Source organism: Grammomys surdaster, unplaced genomic scaffold (genome assembly GCF_004785775.1).
Source record: "Grammomys surdaster isolate TR1022 unplaced genomic scaffold, NIH_TR_1.0 126124, whole genome shotgun sequence".
Taxonomy (NCBI): Eukaryota; Metazoa; Chordata; class Mammalia; order Rodentia; family Muridae; genus Grammomys; species Grammomys surdaster.
In genome coordinates, this window is record NW_021620932.1 from 2,049,496 (window position 1) to 2,071,487 (window position 21,992).

Consider the following 21,992-nt stretch of genomic DNA (forward strand, 5'->3'; position numbering starts at 1 on the left):
TCTCCTCATCCCTGGGGTTTCCAAAGTCTGCCTTATATACACCTTAAGGTCACTTTTTTTGTTACTGTTGTCAGCACTGCTTACATGACTTCCTGCTCAGGTTTCATGTTGAATAGTGATCATCTATTATATGCTAACTGATTATCTATTGGCTTTCCTGGGAGCTTCTGCAATCGTACACAAATGGTTTGAGAATGGCTTCAGACGTAATTTTATAAGCATAAACCGAGCTAATGCACTATTTCTCAATATAGGATTTGAGTTAGTCCACTTGACTACTTATAAAGAAAGTGTCTGGACAGTGACTCAAGGAACCTTTTTTAAAAAAGCATATGAATCATACTCAATGATTTATTCACATATCTATTTAAAAAATTCCATTGGTCATGCTAAAAAAGGTTGCAAGCCCTTTGACTTAAGTATTTCTATAATGGCTGTTAAAATCAATTCTGGCATTAAAGTCTCCAAGAATGAACAATGCATTGAGTGGAAAATTGATTACATGGTCAAAGAACAGTCCTTTGTGGCCTCGTTTGCTTTTTCGATTAGCACAGCTGTCATGGCTGCTGTAGGTGGTCCTCAAAACTTACAGGAGAAAAAAAAATCTGTCCTTGACACTGAGTGTTTGTCTATGGATTTTTAGGAAAGAAATATTTTTTTTTTTTACTTTTTTTTCTTATTAGTATCCACTGCTACAGGTTTCAAGTTGGGAAGACACAAAGGAGGATGCTGTGTGAAGAATCCTGGTCAGAGTAACACAGAAAATTGTTGTGAGGTGATCTTTATCTTAGCCTATGGCAAGTACATTCTTTTGTAAGGGAAGCTGCTATACTTGGTATGACAGTCATACTTCTAGTAATTTATGTTTTGTAAAATTCTAGCTGATGAGTAGTTATAGAATGTAGTAGCTAAAGGTGCTTTTTATATTCTGCCTTCATAAAGAGACCAAATATTTTCTGTTGAATGTAAGGGAGTGACTGTCTCATCAACACACTGATCTCACACACTTGACCTTGAGTCCCAGCCTGTCAGCGTGTGATAGGTGCTTATTGAAGTGTGTTATTGATTTGCCTTAGATTTATTTACTTCCTTATTTTGTATTTTCCTTTCAAATAAATGGGCTTCTAGAGTTCCGGAACATTGATCTTCTTTACTTGCTTTGAACACTGCTTAGAGAAAAGTTATATACTGTGATGGCTAATCTTCATTGTCAACTTGATGGCATTTAGAATCACCATGGAAACACACCTGTGTGCATGCCTGTGTGTATATTTCCAGGAAGGTGTAATAGAACAGGGAGGCCTCACCCTGAATGTGAGTAGGACTGGAGGGGTGGTAGAGGAGTCTGGAGGTTCTGAACTAAGAGGAGAAAGCACATTGCAGAGCATGGCTTACTTCCTGTCTCCATGACTTTCCCACAATTGTGGGTCACTGGTCACATCCTGTCACCATGACTTCCCCACCAAGTAATGCACTGTGCTTTCTTTGAGTTCCTTTTGTCATAGCAACAAGAATAGAAATGGATATACAGGTATATCTATCTTTCTTGCTTCTCAGACTAGCAGCAGAAGGGCAATTTTTCCTCCCCCATGCCTTCCGTTTTAGTTTCCTATGTGGAAGAAACAAATGACTGTAAACTTACAGGCTCACAACAACACAAACTTATCATTATATAATTCAGAAGAGCAGATATTTGACATGTGTCTCATTAGAACACAGCCAAGATCCTGATGGGACTTTATTCTTTCTCGAGGTGTTGTGGAGAATTTCTTTCCTTATCTTTCTCAGATTCTACAGGCTACCTCAATTGTGACCTTCTTCATCTTCAAAGCCAGCAACAGCCTGGCCAGTCTTTCTCACACTACATCATCTTGACATTGCTTTTTGTGATACCATTTTTTACTTTTGAAAACCCTTGTGATTGCATTTGGACTGCTTGTATGATCCAGGATTATGTCTGTGTTTCAATATTAACCAATTAGAAGGCTTAATTCCACCTGAAGCCTTAATTCTCCTTTGCAGAGTAAGAACACACACAAGTTCAAGAGGCTGGGGTAGGGACACCTCTGTAAGCTCTTGATTTGACTGTGGTAATGTGATCTACTCAAAGTAAACTTTCAGTATTGCAGCTTTGTTTATTAACTGTGACTTCAGAGTTGTGCCTTTAGGAGAGAAATCACATTGCTGGAGAATTTCTATGCTCTTCCCAATATCCTGGAGGCAGGTGATATTTCTAGATGCAACAAAGATTTTTAATCTGAAGCTTGTGGATTAAAATCTGTGGGTTTCATATATATGCATCTTTGGATCTTGAGATTCTGTGTTAGCTAATTTGGAAAATGATCTTTTCTTTCCAAAGAAGTCGTGCGCAAAAAGTCCACAGTTATTAGATGTATTTATACTTAGCTGGGCAATTTATACTTATCATTGCTCCTGAATAATAATTTTGTTTTTATCCTTCATTCTCAGAAAATTAGAGCAATTTTCAATGGTTTTATACTTATTTTACAATTTATAAGCATCTGATTTAAGATCTACCAGCACCTCTTTGGTGCTTTAGAGGTTAATATGAAGTTTCCAGTACTGTATTGTATTATTACACTTAAGGTAGAACTATTGATGAACACTTTTAATGAGACCCCCCCCCATTTTTACAGCTTTAGATACTCTTCAAAGCACACCTGAATCTCATAACTGACCTGGAGTTTTTGGGTAGGCTTTACAACTATTTTCTGTTAGTTCTGTTTCTCTTTGCTCTACTTCATATTTTTTTGGTACAAGCCATTCTCTAAAATTTCTTAAATCTCATTTGCTTTTTTCTGTCAAAGATGTTTGGTGATGTCACAGGTAGAATTAGAGCCTGTTGGACAGATAGTATCTTTTCCTACTAGTGGCTATCAATGAAATTCCTACCCAATCATTGAGCCTGGCTTTTAGAATGCTCCCACGTTAAAAGGAAAATATGGACAGCAGTCATTCTAGGAGACCAAGGCTTGTCAAGTTTCATTCTTCATATGCTTGGCATTATTGTGATGAGAGGTTTAGCAGCACTCTTTCAGACTGCAGTGGCCTCTGTAGGGGTACAGTGACTGGGTGAACAGCCTGTGACTATTTCTCCCAGACTTCCATCTCTGAAAGCTGTTGTTGTCCTACATCAGACCTTGGGAGGCAGTGGAAAGGGGAAGATTTGGCACAATACCTCTGAAAGATTGCCAAAGTTCCTCATACCCTACTGCCTTGCTATCTACCACCTCCCATTCCCCTACTCCTCGATCATCACTTTGATTAAGTCTTTGCAGCTACCTGCCAGGCCTTCTGTGAAACGTCAATGTTTTAAACTCACTTTTCAAAAACAACAGCATTTTAAAAAGCTTCTGCAAATGTATTTCACAGAGTGCAAGACACGGTATTATTTGCTACAAAGAGCTGATAATTCATCGGTCATTTATCTTTTTAAACACTCCTGAAAAAGCTTACATGTACAGGAAAGGATTAGCAAGAGAGGGACAGGGAAGGGAAAGGCAGACAGGAAGATTGGCATCAACCAAAGAAATACAGCAAGTGATAGTTTTGCTAATTGATTATTGCCAAAGGAGTGTGATGAAAGGTAAGAGCGTCAGGCTCAGAGTGAGGAGACAGTGGCGCTGGTTGGATGGGGAAGTGACTGTAAAGGGTGGCAGGTGGAAAAACAACCTGCAGTTTTAGGAGAGTAATGAAATAGAAAGTTCAGATATATTTTATGAAAGTCTTTTTGGCATTATGCATACCTTATAAAAACCCACGACCCATTCCTTTTAGATTCGTTTTGGTATAACTGCAGCAGGCTGACTTTAGAATTCGAGAAAATAATGGTTAACTTCCATGATAGAGATTGTAAGTATCTACTTTGGTTTATATTTGAATGCTACAAGTACACGCACCCTTGTAGTGTACCTGAACCCACAATGATCTATGTCGACAATATTCATTAAAAATGATGGCGGAAAATACAGGTTTTATTTCAATAATGCAACGGGTTTTGGCAAAATAATTTTTTAAAAAATATCTCCTTTCTAGTATAATCATAGTCAGAAGCTTTGTGTGGCTTCCTGTTCAGAGCCCTTCATTTGAGATGTCTGTGACTGTAGTCCTTGACTTACTTGTTATAACATGGAAACTTTAGCTGACTAATAATTGCTTTGGCTTGCAAAGAACAATAAACAAGCTTAAATCATTTAAAATCTCTCTCTCTCTCTCCCTCCCTCTCTCTGTCTCCCCCTCTTTCTGATAGAACACTTCTAATACAAAATTCCTTTTAATGAATTTCCTTTTATATAAGATAAAATATTTAGCAAGAGAACTCGAGTTACACATTAGGTCATTTCATTCATAAATATCCAGGATGTTCCTCTTACATGACCTGATAATTCACAGAAATGTTTATGTGCTGAACAGAATTACCTAGCCAGGGCTCATTCCTTTGCAGATGAAAGATACAAAGTCACACCTTCAGAACATTCTTTAAAATAGTTTTTTAGAATCCAACAGTCTGGAGAGCATCTCCTCTTCACCCCTCTAACACATGTTTATAACATGTGAGACTCACCTCTCCCTCCCACACCTGTAGCAGACATTTAGCTGCTAGAAGGGAATTTTCAGCTGGCTATAAGTTGGTAACTTTGAAGGAACTGCTAACAGCTGTTCAAGGCCAAAATAGATTACTCTGTTGCATGTAAGACCTCTCAGCATTTTTTCCCTAATGCACATTTCTTTATTTTCTCAGAGTTAATTGCTAAATGCCATCCACTCCTGGTGCTCTAGAGAAGCTGAATTTTCTCAAGATGTTCTATAACTTTCTCCTTGGAGATTTCAATCTCTTTCATATATTCTAACTTTTCTTAAGCTGTAGCTTTAAAGCAGGATGCCCTGAGTGTCTTTTATAGTAAAGGGGGTTGGGATGGGTGGTGGAACTATCATCCCTCTCAGTTATCTTTATTCTTGAATAGACATTTCATGTATATTTTTATATATTTGAAAAACATAGTTGAGAATTTGAGCTTTGCTAGCCTTTTGACAACCTGAGTTCTGTCCCTAGATGATGACTACCCCAACCCCAATCCTGTGAGTGATCAATTTGCGTCCATTGTATTTTTACTTATAAATCTGAAAGAAACAATTTACCATCAAGCTCGTAGGTCCTGAAACCTCTTGTCTAAATGGCTATGGAGATGTCACCCCCTGCACTTTAGGAAGGCTCTCTAGAGCTCTTTCAAAAATGTCTGAGTTGAAGACATTTGCTTATACTCTTTACCTAAAGGGTACCTTCCTCTTTTCACAATGTAACTAGGTCCTTTAGTCAAAATGTCACAGAGCGGCCTGTCAACAAATCATGAAACAGGTAGGATTCCTCTGAAGGTCATGCATATGATTGCTCATCAAAGACTCATACTAAAGGTCTCGCAGCTTTGTCGTTTGCATTTGCTCATTGCACACTCTCTTTGCCTGTCCTTTTTGGCAAATCTACTGTCAGCCTTTCTGCTTTCCCCTCCCTTATGCCTGGCACTACTCCAGGGTTCTTGTTCTTTATGTTGTGAGATGTGCTAATTTCATTCATCTGAAATAGATCCATTGTTTGGTCTCAGTGGAGTCAGATCTGCAATGCTTCCCTGTGTGCCAAAGTGGTGCTGTGTCTAGGAAAGTCACATGGTCAGGAAGGTAAAGGAAGGCTATAAGGAAATCTCAGAAGAGGAAACTCAAGACAGGTTGACAATTAGAAGGTCTTTAAAAAAGAAAGTAATGTGTGTGAGTGTGTTCTTAAATACATGAGCACAACCTGCTCACTTTCTGCAATGTTACATATAAATACATTTCAATGCTTACCATTTGGTATTACATAACCCCTTGGTGTACTCTTAATGCAAAAAGTGGCCATGAATTTGCAAAAGAGCAAAGAGTGAAAAGAAAGGGATGGGAGAAATGGGGTCAAAGTATTGTGATCTCAAAAAGTAAAAGAAGTGATTTTACAAAAAAAAAAATGTGGGAGGGAGAAAGGGAAGGGAGTAATGGGGTCAAAGTATTGTGATCTCAAAAAGTAAAAGAAGTGATTTTACAAAAAGAATGATATAATCGACCAGCTCCATATTTCCACCAACACACACTATAGGAAATTATAGCAATGATTTGATATAATTACCCAGGGCAAGGCATGGGTTCAAAGGGGCCTACTAAGATATAAGTTGTATAAGATCTTTTAATGTGATTAAATTCACTGATAACATCTGAATGTAGATTTTAGTAAAATTCTTTACATGGGTCTGTCACATTGAAGATGGTTTAGTTAATCATATTGCCTTAATTCCAACCACTGAACAGTGGTATACTTTTTAGGTATATCAATCTTCTAGAAAGCCAAGGGTGAAAAGTCCGAGAAATTGTCTTAGAAAAGTAGAATACTATTTAACTTAAATGTCTTGAGTCCATTGGGCAATTCACTATGTATTCTGTGTCCCAAAGAAAGGGCTGCTGAATAGGGAAGGGGGAAGAATGGATACCTTAATGCAATTGGAAGTAGAAAATGCAAACAGACAGAGGCAGTTGTACCTAAACATCAGTGAGCTTATTAACTTAGGTGAAAATAAGTTTTCCTTCTCAGATTACTCAGGCCTTGAAACAAATCACCCCCATCCAAAGTTTTGAGCATATATTGTCAGAATTTGCAAAGAAATTGAGGCTAGATATGATGGCACATGCTTTTAAGTCCAGCAGGAGTGGTGTGGAACTGTGTAAGGGTATCCTGATTCATGGCTGGGCATGGTCCTGGAACCCCAAGACTCAAAGTGAGAAATGGCAGGTGTTTGGTCACGTCCCCAGAACCCAGGGTCCTGATGTGCAGTCTTGTCTCCATAGACCTACATTGTTCAGTCACGTAGGCCATTACAGCCCCTCCCAAAGTGCAAAGGTGAGGGTGTGACTATAGGCCTCAGGCCCTAGGGATTTACATACTAATGAAGGCCAAATGGTGGAGCAAATTAAGCATGCTTCCCCAGAACCTCCCCCTTTCTCCCTCCCTATTTAACTCAGGTCTGGCCTGAGTTTTACGGGTGGGGGGTGGGGGAGTAGGGGAATGGGGGGTGGGGGGGTGAGGGGGTGGGGGGGTGGGGGGTGGGGTACATCCAGATCCATCCACCATCTGCCATGACAATAAACCCTTTTGGAACCAAGGACTTCCTCTTGTCATTGGGGCCTGCTGTTGCCAAAGCCCCCAGCCCCTGGAACCTTGTATGTGAGACATGCCAGTGTGGAAACCCCCCCCCCCCCCGGACCTCCGTCACCCCTTCGGCCCCCTTATTTTCCCACAGAGTGGGAGGATTGCAATAATCCTGGGAGAGAGAGAGAGAGAGAGAGAGAGAGAGAGAGAGAGAGAGAGAGAGAGAAGAAGGAGAAGGAGAAGAAGAGGAGGAGGAGAAAGAGGAGGAGGAGGAGGAGGAGGAGGAGGGGAGAGGAGTGGGGGGAGGGAGAGAGAGGAGGGAGGGAGGGAAGGAGAGAAAGGGGGAGAGGGACAGAGACACACAGAGAACAGAGATAGAAACAGAGAGAGAGACAGCAGAAACAGAAGGAGAAACAGAGAGGGAGAAAGTGGGAAGAGAGAAGGAGAGAGAAAATCTTTCTTAGAAAAGCATAACAAACATGACAAACACAAATTCCATGCATTTCATACTGATATTGGACTAACTGGTTCATCTTTAAAGATAAAATAAGACTGGGAAAAGTAGGGGAGGCAAACTGTGTTGAACTATTATAAAATTAATGTATTTATTCACTTTACATCCCAATATCACCTCCTCCCCTCCCCTTTACACAGATCCCCCTCCCCCACGCCAACCTCCCCTTCTCCTCTAAGGAGAAGCCCCTGCTGGATATTCCCCTCCTCAGCACATAGAGTCACTGTAGGACTACACATATCCTCTCACACCGAGGCCAGACAAGGGGTCTAAGTCAGGAGAATGGGTTCTACAGGCAGGCAACAGATTCAGGAACAGCCCCGCTCACTCCAGTTTTAGGGGGACCCACATGAAGAAAAAGCTGCATATATGTGGGGGACTTAGGTCCATCCAGTCCATGCTCTCTCTTTGGCAAGTGGTTCAGTTTCTGGGAACCCCCAAATATCCAGCTTAGTTGACACTGTTGGTCTTCCTGTGGAGTCCCTGTCCTCTTTGGGTCCCTCAATCCTTTCCCCAACTCTTCCAAAAGACTTTTTAAGCTCCATCTAGTGTATACACTCCAGAAACGAATATTTAGTATTAGTATTTAGACTTTTAATAGGTTGTTATCCTGATGAATAAAGAAGAATATGAGAAACAAATATGCAGTTGAGGAGCTGAGATATTTACTACCCAGACCCTTGCAGAGAATGTTTAACATCCTTGGCTCAGTGTACAAGGATAATTAAAAGTGCTAGCATTATTAAATCTAACCAGAGACCACACACAATGCCTGGAACCTTACATAATCTGTTTTGTTTAATCTCCACATCAATTCTACAGGAGATATTTCCTTTTATGGCAATTTTAGAATTGAATAATCAAACTCAGAGAAAGTATCTTTTCCAATGTCTCATCTCTAATGCTTGCACAGTTTAATTGCTATGTTAAATTATACAAAAATTCTCTAGTTTATTCTATTTGTTCCATGTTGTGTGCCTCGGTAAAGGTTTTTATTTCCCTTCATGAATATACCATGTGTCATCAATATATTCATTCTGTCACAGACTTTGGTTTTATAGTTAATGGTATCATCATCTTTCCTGGATTCTCATTGGTTGTTGCTAGTGAGAAAGGGATTAGGCCATAGGTGTAATCATTCTAACTACTGGGAATTGGGGACTTCCTTAAGAGCGGTGGTGAAGTACCATTTGGTTTCTATTGGTTAGTCCAGACAATCATAATAGGATGGCTACCTTGTGAATGATATCCATATTTTTCCTTCTTGTCTAGTATTTGCACTGTAACTTCAACTTATAAATTGTTCAAGGGAAATTTTGTATCATTTTGATTCCAGTAGTGATAAAGTTGCCTTTTCAGGGTCCTGAACATTAGTTTGTGATGGACTTCGATGTTATAATACGAAACTGCTGTCCTATTTTAATCTTGTGTAGTTGTATAATCCTGGATTTTATTCAGTCTCTTCTGGGAACTTGTTAAGATGAACATATGACTTTTATTTACTGTCATATTAACATTATAGATTTTATTGCTAGTCTTTACACCAAACTATCTTTGCATTCTTGAAATAATCCATATTAAGTACTGCTAAATTCTGAGTTTACTGTAACATCTGTTGTTAAACAAAAGTCCATTTTTTTCTTGGAAAGATTTTTCTCATGTTTAATAGAAATGAAAAGCTATTCTTGATTAAAAATTGTGTTTGTTTATTAGAAGATATTTTCCATTTATATTGCTAAATGAGTTTCATCATTGATTTTATTTTTCTGAGTTGTGTTTTATTTGGTAATGATAACATTATAGTACAAATCTGATGCTTTCTAAACTCTTTAATGGTTTTTAAACTATCTTTTCAAACACAAATAGGAATGACATGTCCCTTAAGAAGGTAAGCAGTATCAGGTTTTAGGAAAACAGGGGTCTTGTGATGTCACTTTTACTTGGTATTTACATACTATTTTAACTTCCTTACCTTCTATTTATGAGATATGATGGTAATTGGACTGATGTTAGTAATTTATTTTCATCAATTATTTTTTGTGTCTTGACATACTTATTTCTATATCTTTTCAAATACTTTTATCTATGATTATATTTCATGACACATTTAGTATCTCAGTTGCATCTGTGTATACTAGACTTACCACATATAACTTACCAAGTTATGTTTTTAAAGAGCCAAATCTTGTTCTTTATTATTTTCTATATTCAAATTCATTAAATTTATGCCTTTTAGAAATGAAGTTACATCTCATTTCTTTCTGTTTTTTGTTTTTTGTTTGTTTGTTTGTTTGGTTTTTTGGGAGACATTTTGAGACACAGTTTCTCTATGTAGTCCTGGCTGTCCTAGAACTCACTATATAAACCAGGCTGACCTAGAACTGACACAGATCCTAAGTCCACTTAGACTGCCTCTGCCTCCTAAGTGCTAGGATTAAAGGCAGGTACATCACATTTTTTTTTAAATTTTATCTTGCTTTTATTTTTTAGTTTACTGATTTTGCCATATAGATCATTCACTTTTCATTATTCTTTATTTAGTAATTTAAAGAATTTAAGATTATGATCCTCTTCTTATGAATACTTCTTATTCATTATAATTCATACATTTATACACACACACACATGTATATAAATGTATACACGCACACACACACACACACACACACACACTTTTTTGCAGTATTAGAGATTGAACTTAGACCCTATACATCCTAGAGTTAGGCTTTACCACTAAATTATCTTTCCACATATTAATTAATATATTTTATGCAGAAACAGGGTCTCACTAAGTTTCCCAAACTGACCTTGAATTCAACTGAGGAGCTCAAGCTGACTTTGAACTTATAGTCCACTCATCTCAGCCTCCCAAGTGTCTGAGATTGAAGGTCTGTGTAAACAGGCTTAGATGAGATTGTTTAAATGTCGTTTCTCCTCTGAAAATTATGACAGTATATTATTTAATATATAGCTAAATTATAGTTAAATTATTACTTATTAGTTTTTATTTGGATATTTTCGTTGGTTTGTACTGTGATTAGAGAAAGTAATTATTTTTATTTTTTGCTAAAAAGCTTTTTGGGACTTTGTGCCCTAATTTTTAAAATCCTCATAATAATTTTAAATTTTACAAGGGCGCCATGTAGGAAGAAACATAAACTTCCTATTGATAGAATACAGGATTTGATATGGTTGTGGATTAAATCATACACCATCTATGCTTTTAACATTCTTGTCAGCATTGTCAGTCAAAAAATGGAAAGAACTGTGTTAAGGCTTTGCAGTGCTGTAGCATTTTACCATTTCTTCCTTGTATCTGTTACACTTACTTGACATAAGGGATCTCTTACTAATGCCACAGCTTTAATGGTGCTATGGTTATTCACATAAATTACTGTTCATAAGGAATGAAAGGTACCTGCCCATGGACATGGTTCAGGTTGACATTTCTATGTTATTTACAAAAAAAATTAAATTTCTAGTTCATACATGACAAAATTTTACATTTAGGTTATACTTTTCCATATACAACTTTGAAAAATTATTTTTACAAAAGTATTTGAAATTTTTGGTGGACACGTGCAGTCATTTTGCAGGTACTCTGTGGACAGTAGTATCATATGTTAAACAAAACCTGGTTCTGGAAAAGATTTTTTCTGTTTTATTCACTAAAAATGGAAAGGAATACTCGGTCCAAAAATAGCTTATCCAAGGAGAACAAAACTTGCATCTAGTTAATTTTTACTGAAGATATCTAAAGCAACATTTAAATGTTTTACTTTTGTAAATTTAAATATACACACAAATAGAATAACACAATTCAATCTTTTGAACTACTCATTACTTAACTTCTACAATTATCAGAACTTTTCTGAAGTACAAGTGAGTCTGCCCTGGTTTTTGCCCTGGAGTATGCGATAGAACATATTGGCTAGCTCATCTCACACTTTAGTGTGTCTGAAGCATGTGAAGACATGAGGTAGGATGGTAAAGGGGGCGACACCACTGCTACACAGGGAAAGGCAGAAAACCATGTTGCTAATACCACCTAGGGTTACTTGCATTTGAATTTTCTCAAACACTGAATTAAAAAATATTTTTTCTTTTTATAGTTTGTTCAAATAAGGAGCCAGACAATGTTATACACTGCTTCTTAGTCTATGTAAGCCTCAACAATGAAAGGCCTTTGCCTGTGAACTTTGTTTGCTTTTTTATTTTTCTTTTATTTTTTTCCTTTATCTTTTATTGAAAATAGATTTTTATGCATAATATATCCTGATTACAGTTTCTCCTTGCTCTACTCCTCCTAGTTTCTCCCCACCTCTCCTCCCAACAGATTTTACACTCTTTCTGTCATTAAAAAACAGGCTTCAAAGAGAAATGCATAATATATAATATATATACATATAGAGAGAGTATCCATGCATATTATCATACAAAATATAGTAAGATAAAGCAAAAGGTAACACACTGGAATTGGAGAAAACAGAAGGAAAACAGCCCAAGAATCAGAGAACCACTAGTTCTCACACTCAGGAATCCTATAAAAACACAAAACTGGAAATCACAATATTTATGCAGAGGACCTGGTACAGACCCATGAAGGCCCTGTGCATTCTGTGTGTTCATATGAGCTTTGACCATGTTGATTTAAAGGACCTTGCTTTCTCGATGTCCTCCATCCCCTTTGGCTTACACTATTTCTGCCTCCTCTTCTGCACAGTTCCATAAGGCCTGAGGGGAAGGGTTTGATGGAAATATCCCATTAGGGCTGTGTGTTTAAGGTCTCTCACCCTTTGCATAATGTCTGCCTATGGCTCTTTGTACTTGTTCCCACTGGCTGCAGCAGGAAGCTTCTCTCGTGATGGCTGAGCAAGGCACTATTCTGAGTGCAGAAGAGTGTCATGAGGAGTAACTTTAAAACAACTTTATTATTATTGTTGTATAATATCAGTAGTATCTGGTTTTACCCTAATTTTCTAGGGTATCTAGTCTCAGGTTCTTGGTTACCCAAGCAATATCAGGTACGTATTGTCATGGAATGTGTCTTAGCTCAAATCAGTTATTTGATGATAACTCCTACAGTCAGGATACCATTGTGTAACAAAGGGTTTGTTAACCTGGGAGGTTTTAAAATAAAAAAGTATAGTTTCTCAGTTCTGGAGGCTAAGAGTAGGAAAACAAGGTTCTAGCAACTTCCCTGTCCACTAAAGACTTACATCAGCACTGACTGTGTTTTCTAGTCCTGCTTTCTCTCAATAGGAGGGGAATGATAGCTCTTCTTTGGAAAAGGAAGACATCAATGCTATTCAGCAGGGATTAGTCACTAACCACCCCAGGGCAACAGCTCATGAGTTATCACCTTGAGGGGTTGGGTCTCAACATGGAGATTTTGGAAAAGCACAAACATTCAGACATTGATACATCCAGGTAGCATGCTTACTGCTTTAAAATAGCATACTTTGTTATTTGTATGTGTATGTATGTGCTTGTGCATGCATAGGTACATGCTTGTACGCATGTGTACAGTTATTGGTGCACGTGTGTGTGTGTGTTTGTGTGTGTGTGTGCGTACACGAATAATGGTAGAGATAATTTTAGGAGTCTTTCCACTGTGTGGGTCCTGTAGATGCTGCATTCTTCTTTCAATTTTTCAGATTTTATGTTTTCTAAATGTGGTTTGTTGCAATATTCTCCATGTCTCACTGTTTCTATTAAAAGTTTCTGTTCTTTCTTTTATAGAGCCAGAGTGGAGAAATTAACTGCCCTCTGTGAATACAGTTAAAACTAGCAGTTTTAAACATAGGTAGAGATTCACATGTACCCTTTCCTTGGGTTCACACGTAAGCCTTTGAAAGGAGTAAATAGATCCTTGAAAGGTCTGATCCAGAGGATAAGTCATTCTACAGTGTCAGAATATAGTGTTATAAATGACATATTGTTATCTCACATCCAAAACATTTTAGAATATAATGAAACAAGCTTTAAAGTGAGCATTTGATTTTTATATCAATGTTTATATTTGATGTTTATATTTGGATTTTCTAGTTGGAGGGCATTGTTTTGTTGTTATTGTTGCTTTTTGTTTCTTTTCTTTTACTTTTTTTTTTCTGAATTCACATGGGTAGATATCCAGGAAGAATTGGTACAGAACTAGCTTAGTCGTCAATTAGGCAAGCTGATGGTTTTAGGTAGCTGTTAATAAGGCGAGAGAATTGTTAAAAGTATATAAGTAACTCTCCAATTGGATAAATTACATGAAAAAATTTAGAATGGTCTAAAATTAGAATTAGTATGACTAATTCTATGACTTTTAGGAAAGCTCTGTATAATTTGTTTAGGTAAAGACCAATCCCCTACAAGCCCCAGAAATCCAGGACTTTTTGATCTGTTATTTCCTTGCAGGCAACCTTGCACACATCAGTGAAGTCCCAGCTAACACGTCACTCCAGGAAGAAGGCTGCTCCATTATCTGCAGTGCTGCCACTGTGCTGCATGTCAATACTTAGTGCTGAAGCCTTTTTCTAAGCTTGATGGATGTGCTGTGTCTCACTGTGCATGTGCCTATAGTTAGATTTCCCTTTTAAAACAGAGCCATTAACTCTGTCCACTTTAGAGTGTTTTCTCCCCCCTTTTCTTAAATGTACAAAATAGAGCTGATGTTTAACTATTTCATGGCATCTGTTTCTAAAAAATATTGCCTCAGTAGATATATCAGAAATCGCTTTAAGCCAAGACTTTTGAGTAGTATGGAAACCTCTCCATCTATTTAGGAAAGCAAAATCTTATAGAGAACAGTCGCTTTCTCTCTGATTCTGTATATTCAGGGCAAAGAAATCAAGGAGTCAGAGCTGGAAAACTATAATGAGTTTCTGAAGCTGTTGCCTGGGGTCCAGTCCTATGACATCACCAATATTACAGTCTCTTCTTAATGGATTTTACTTGTCCTTTGAGCTGCAAGTAGGAACATGTTAAAGACAAATAACAGAATGAATAAAATGTTAATAGTCCTTTCAAATTGAAGAGTTAGTCACTACTTCTGTAACCTAAGTTAGTAATTTTAAGAATCACACTTTAACAGCTGAAATCAAAACTGTTTTCACTTGATCTAAATGTGAGCTATAGAATTCTGTGATGGTAGAGGCTTACATTTGTTCATAACTAATAAAGAATTACCTACAATTTCAGACCTTTTAAGAGTTACTAGATGTTTAAATAAAGTGATGTGGCAAGTGATTAAGGACCATTGTAGCTCAGGTGTTTTAGACCAATCTTCCTGAAGAGATAATGGGACATTAAAGATTTCCGATCTAAGGAGGCTTTGACCAAAGTTTGGAGGAAGATCTTATCAAGGGAAAGGAATCAAAGAACAATGATGGCGAACTGGGATTCTCTAAGGGAGAGAAAGAACATGGTGTCATTCAACAGTTGTGTCCTTGGCGGAAACTTCAGACAGAGGCAGATCCCTTTAAGGTGGCTGTCGTCTGCCCACTGATGCTGTAGCCTTGCATGACTTCAGGTCTACAAGCTACAGAGCCCTCGTCTATAAATGGCAACAATTCATAACCACCATGACAGTTTTGGGGGGGGGCGATGATAAAGTACAAAGGTGTGTGCAGGACACAAAGTAAGTCCTCCATCAATGCCATGGTTTATTTCTTCTTGTTTTCAGATAGATTTTTTTAAATAAAAGTTTTTAGCATGAAGTTAACCAAAAAGGATTGATAAATGTTTGCCTTAATCATGTTTATAATTTAAATCAAGGCATAAAATAAATTTCAAGACTTTATGGTATCAAAGTATGATAGTGTAGAGGAAAGACAGGAATAAATTGGAGACAGCCTGGAAGAGATAAAGAACTTCAGTTAGAAGCCACAACACTGAACTGGGTTTGAAGGCTGAAGAATTTTGTTTTAAGGGCTGTTTAGGCAGGAGAGACATGAAAAACAGAACAAAGCTATGTAGTGAGACAAGAGTGATACATTCAGAGGTACGTAAGGAGCATGGGAAGCAGATACTTGGCTGTCCTGCCTACTGCATATTTGAGTGGCTTTTCAAACTGATTGGACGTGTTGATAAAAGGACCTAGGAAGGACCTTGAGAGCAGGTAGAGCTGCTTGAACTTGAAGCAGCAAGTCTCAACCTTTCCTTTCATAGTATACCAAGAGGTGGCAGGCAGAACAAGTGGAGAGAGTTAAGCAGGCTGAATGAAGAAACAAAGGCCTAGCCATGAAAGATATCTTGAATGCTTAAGTTTCACTCAGTAGCAGAAGTTTTATTTTGACAGTGTAGTTGCCATGAATTAGCGATGACTGCTTCAAGAACTAGACTAACTGCTGTTCATTTGTCATCTCTATTACTCTAATGACCCAGGGACATTATTCAGGTTTTACAGATGAGGAACTAAAGCTCAAGGAGATTAAGGGGGTTTAAAAAATAATAGTTGTTACTGCAACCTTGTTAATGAGTATGAAGTTCCCGTTCCTAGAATAGACCAAAATACTTCTTTGGCCCTAGGGATCTTGGAAGATTAAGGTAGGTTTTAAGAGATTAAAGATAAATTGTGGAGGTCATAGCTGTACAACAGAATGCAGTCTAATGTGTGACTCTCTTGTAATATATGAGCTCTTCCTTTAGGTGTTCTGTCCCTATTAGTGTATACAAAGAAAAAAATAATACTGAGAGACAATGTCAATAAATATACATGGCTTCTCTAATCACTTCAGTTGTCAAGATGAAAATTTAATATTGGCACAAATATACATATAGATCAACACTTATATAAATATGTATAATGTCATTGGTTAGTTTATATCTTTTATACTTTAACTGGCTCCTACCTATGACTACTCTCAGCATTTTTAGATTCTTTGGTTTGCAGTCTATAATACAATTATACTCAGGTACATGAAAGGCAGAGCATTTTGCTATTGCTCCAAGGGAAAGACAGGGACAGGTAGCAATATGGGGACATGAAAGCTTAGTTATGTGTGTTAGAAGGGTATAGCTATCTTCATTTCCCAGAACCAGTGATGGATAACTGATTTTAATGGTTTGATATGTTCTGGGACAAAGGAACGCTGTCTGGATGGTTGGTACATGGTTCTTAGGATATTAAAACATCAGCGATGCTGTAAAGAGCCACCATAATGGCATGGCATGGTAGTGTGTATGCTTACTAGAGAGCTCAAGAAAAAAATAGCCCTGACCAGTGTCTCAAACTTGGTGCAAGCAGAATGAGAACCAGTCACCACAAAATATAGATAATGGTAATGTAAATCTAGATAAATTTACATAGTTTGGCCGAAGATATAGTTCAGTCTGTAGAGCGTTTGCATTCAAACATGAAGCTATGAGTTCAATTCCCATTGTTGCTTAAAGAGAATTTTTGCCTTTTTTTTTTTAAAGAAAGAGAGAATGAACATGTGGAGGTGTAACAGTGGAAAAATGGGGAGGGTCTAGGAAGAGATGAGGAAGGGAAGACTGTGATCAGACTATATAATGTATGAAAGAAAATTTATTCTCATTGAAAAAATAGAGTATCATAGTGCATACTTATAACCCCAGTACTGGGAATGAAAATGCAAGGATATCAGAAGTTCAAGGCCAACCTCGATTGAACAGTAAGCTTGAGGCTAACCTGGTCTAGAGGAGAATTTACAAATTCTGGATAAACATTAATAGAAAATACAGTAGACTATAACTTCCATACCATACTGTGCCGTTTTCATGAACACACACTACCAATTTTTATGTTAGGACAAAGAATAGACCCAACTCTATTTCTTATGGGATTCCTTTTTGGATAATATCTAAGAGGAGTGTGCATCTGTGAAGAGATGTGCATTCTTCGAGTACAATTCATTCACAGTGGGGCTTCTAAATTCCCTAGGGTAAATACTAATTTGATGATGCATTGTAGGGTGCACAATGTGTTTGGCACTATAGTTAGGCGCTGTGAAAAAGAAAAGCTGGCCAATGCACAGAAGCAGCCAGGAATACCAGCTAGCCAGACCGCTTGCTTATTGTGCCTGCAGCCTAAGGACAGCCCTTGAAACACACACAGAACATGTTCCCTCCCCTTCCTCTCTGTGCATCTCTATTCGTGATTCCCTTTGGCTTCCCTTTTTAGTATTGAATTCTTGATTTCTTCCTCCTACATATTTTCCATTCTCAAGTCCACTAAAAAGCATGTTTCTTAACATTAAGTTTTGAGAGTCAGTTTTCTGTATTGATGCATTAATTTTAAATGTAATGCAAGTTTTATCTCTTGTATTTCTCAAAAAAAATAATAACACCCTGAATTATGTTACTTGAGAGACTTTTTTCTGTCCAATGAACTTTGATTAAGAAATCCTTTATCTCTGACTAACATTATTTGAGGTTTAATTTCCATATATTTTATCTTTTCAATTAGTTATGTCTAATAAACTCACCCATAGAAGCATAAGATATACACATAGAAATCCCAGGAGTGTTAAACTAAATTTTTAATTTTTTTCTGGGCATTCAGCCCAGCTTGGTTTAACTTTTTAAAAATTCTCATTGTGTCCTAGATCTCATTTTAAAATAGGCAATTTATAATTACTAATTAGCAAGAATATGAAGATAAGGAAGGTGATTAGCTTATGAAAGCTTTCCTTTTAAAAAAGATTGAAATCACAGCAATAGATATCCGAGATGTAAACACTCCCTATACAGTGAAAGCTCATTTGCCTCTGACAATCCCCAGTCTCTCCAATACTGCAGATGAATTAACCCTGTCAGGAAATTCAATCATCTTATTGGCCTACAAAATTTGATCTCCTCTTATCCTCTACAGATCTCCTTTTCTGATCAGTGAATTAGTTCTAACAGACTTATTTCAATCTAGGTAGTTTAATTGTTATATCAGGGTTTCCAATAGAGCCAGGCATGCTTTTAAGCAGCAAAATGGCTGGTAGGCAAGTCCTTGTGCTAGAGGTGTAGGAGGGACCTTGTGAAAGATGAGAGGATATACTTCTGTAAATACACATCCATATAAGATGCATGTTTTAGACTTAATACTTAGGCCCCTATGGTGGGGTGTTGGCAAACATGAAACATTGAAGTGCTGACCTGTAAAGTGTGCCTATGGTATAAATCCATCATGAATCATCCCAGATTTCAAGCTACCACTGTGCATCACTAGATGCAGAACTCGACAGAGATGTCTATGTGCACACTCTCATTTCTATCACACAGACGTGGCAGATGGCTACTCTATGAGAGTTGATAATAGTAGAATCTAGTGGAATTACTCTCAGTGTTTACTATTGCCTTCAGAATACAATTTAATCCATGTCTGGGGCCCTGTTACTCTTAGAGGTTGCCTCAGGAAAGAAATCTCAAGTTGAAGGTCTACCTGTTCTATCAAATTAATTCAAAGCCATCCAAGGAAACTTCATGAAGCGCTGTCTCAAAATAAAAAGTACGAAAATGACAAATATTTATAGATTCATGTCACAAATTACACTGGTATACTAAATTAGTGGTTGTAGATTCTCCTTCAATGACCATGACTTGACTAGCACTGACTAGTTAGCTAGGTTTCCAGTTCCAGACATGGTCACTTTTTTGTTCAGAGGATCCTACAACCATAGAGAGATGTTGGTTAACTTCCAAGGGATGTACACCACTACAGCACCTGTAGGATTGTTGTGTTATGCTGGGCATTGATGTAGTTTGTAAGCATCATAGATGGGCAGGACTGTTGGCTGCTTCCCTCCTTTGGAAGTGTGAATGATACCTTCTGGTGCCATGAAAGCTAGTCCTCATGGAGGTGGCATTCAGTCCAGCTCTGCAAACATACATACAAGTAGTATTATATCAACTCAACAGGTTATTATATTTAAGAATATATGTATATACAAATACATACAGCAATGAATAATAAAAGAGAATATGAGCTTGAAGGAGAGCAAGGAAGCATATAAGGTATAAGGGAAGGTTTGAAGGTAGAAAAGAGGAATAAAAAATGTAATTAAATTACAATCTAGAAAAAAAAAGGAAAGAAAAGTATTAAGAGGATTAGCCATGCAGCTCAGTGGAAAAGCACTACCTAGTATTGATGAAGCCTTAATGTCAATAGCCAGTAAGAAGGAAAAAAACCCAAAAATATTTAATTTATTTTTGAATAATAACCACACTTGATGTCTGCTTAAAACATTCCTGAAAAGTTAACAATACGTTCTGTCTGCCAAAGTGGGCTTCAGCAACACCATCGAATCTCAGAGTGTCGGGTAGAAATAAAAATGTCTGATTTATAGATTTGAGTTTCTTATTTGTTCTACTTCTCAGAGGATGTTTTGAATGATTTGGAAAATAATCTGTGAGATAAATGAAAGAAGAGAGAGTCCCTGCTGAATGTTGGGTGCTGCTACTTGGGCTGTAGGACAAGGTACTGGTGATTGAATCTGGAATATTGCTCGTGCTAGGCAAGTAATCCACATGGAGCTGTATTGTTAGCCCCAGTGGAAAGGTGACTGGAGAGCTGACGCATCCAGGAACAGACAGATGAGTTGCCTGAGGAGATTATAAGAAAATCTAGGTATTTTCTGTGAGTTTATCTCATGCACTTATTACTGATAAACTCAGAAACCTGAGGGATGCGTTTTTCAGCTAAAGGTCTGGTTTTAAAACACCCACACACTTCCAGTTTACTGCACAAAGCTAAGTTTCTAATGTACATGACATGTGGTGTATGCACAAGAGTTGGCTTCATTTCTGCTCACTTTGCTTTTGGAGGAGGTACCTAGTGGATCAGACTTAACTGGAATTTTAACTGTTCTCAGCAGAGGAGACAGAACCAGCTAAACCACGTGTTAGCTCCTAAAATGACACTTGCAGCATCTCCTCAGTTTTTATTGGCTAAAGCAATCCATACAGCCCTGTTTGATAGACTGAAGATATTTAATTATCTACCTAAGAAGGAGGTTAAAGGAAGAACGTTATAGCAAATATTTTACATATAATATAATCTCTCACGTGGAGGAAGAAGGATGGATCGAGTGCTATCAAATCTCAATATTAATAGTCAAGTAAAATTGGTTTAAATGCCAATTAAAAGAAGGGACCTACAATTTCCTTATATCTTTATGCTTGTATAGCAATCATTTTACCCACTGAGGCATCTTTGCAGTATTGTGTGAAATGTTCTATAAATGAAAATAGTTTAAGTTCATAAATGAAAATGAAGACATTGTCCAAGTCCTAGTTTGTACTCTGTTATCACTGGAACTGGCTTGAGCATTGGCTTTAAGTGGCAGAAGCATGTAAGAGAGAGGCTGGTGTATTCCATCTGGGGTTATTGTTTTCCACAAATCAATATTTCTGCTGCAGCATTTAAGGTTATGCTTAGTATGTCTCGCAAATGTGTAGATACTTGTGGCTGTGACCCAAACAGAGGGTGGTCACCAAACTGAAATTATGTGGGCCTAAGAAAATAGAGAAGAAGAGCAAGAAGCTGAATGCAGAAAACCATGGAGGGTTCTAATCAGAGTGGGTGAGAAAGTTACAAACTATCATCAGCATGCTGCGTCCTTTTATTTTTGAGACAGGGTTTTATGTAGCTAGCCCCGACTCACAGTGAGTTTAAATTCCAGATATTCCTGCCTCCACCACCCAGTGTTTGGAATTATGCTGCTACACTTGACTTACTGTTTGTTTTTGAATCAACTAGCTTTCACTGAAGAATTACCAATGTTATTTATCTTGATATATTTGAGAACTTTTTTTGTTGTTATTAAACACATCCTGGTATTTCTAGTAAGGAGCAGAAGTCGTTCAGAATTAATATGAACCTTGCTTTTTAATAAAACTTTTAGCATAGGGGAAACAGTAATAAGGTCAGAAGCAGAAAGACAGATATCAAGTAAGAGTGATGAAAGATGGAAGGAAGAGAGATGGTGGGAATGGGAAGGAAATGACATATTTTCCTTTCAAGCCTTGTTCCCCGCTCTTATTTGAGTATAGTAATTTGATTCATGCTTATTCTCTGTATCTGATTTATTACTGATTTCATCATGAGTGCCCAGCTCTGTTGGCTCTTGCCCATTTGTCTCCAAGCTAGTGAAACCACCATCCACACAATGAGTGCACCAGTTGACCCTGTTAGCACTTTTAACTCTCCACTTAAATGGCTCCTTTTGCTGGTTATTTTTAGATTTATTGTTGTATGGGGTGTGTACGTCGTATAGCAATATGATACCTATGGAATGTTCTGTACTGTGTAAATCAATCACTGTAACAGCGTCTCTGGGTGAAACCAGGGGC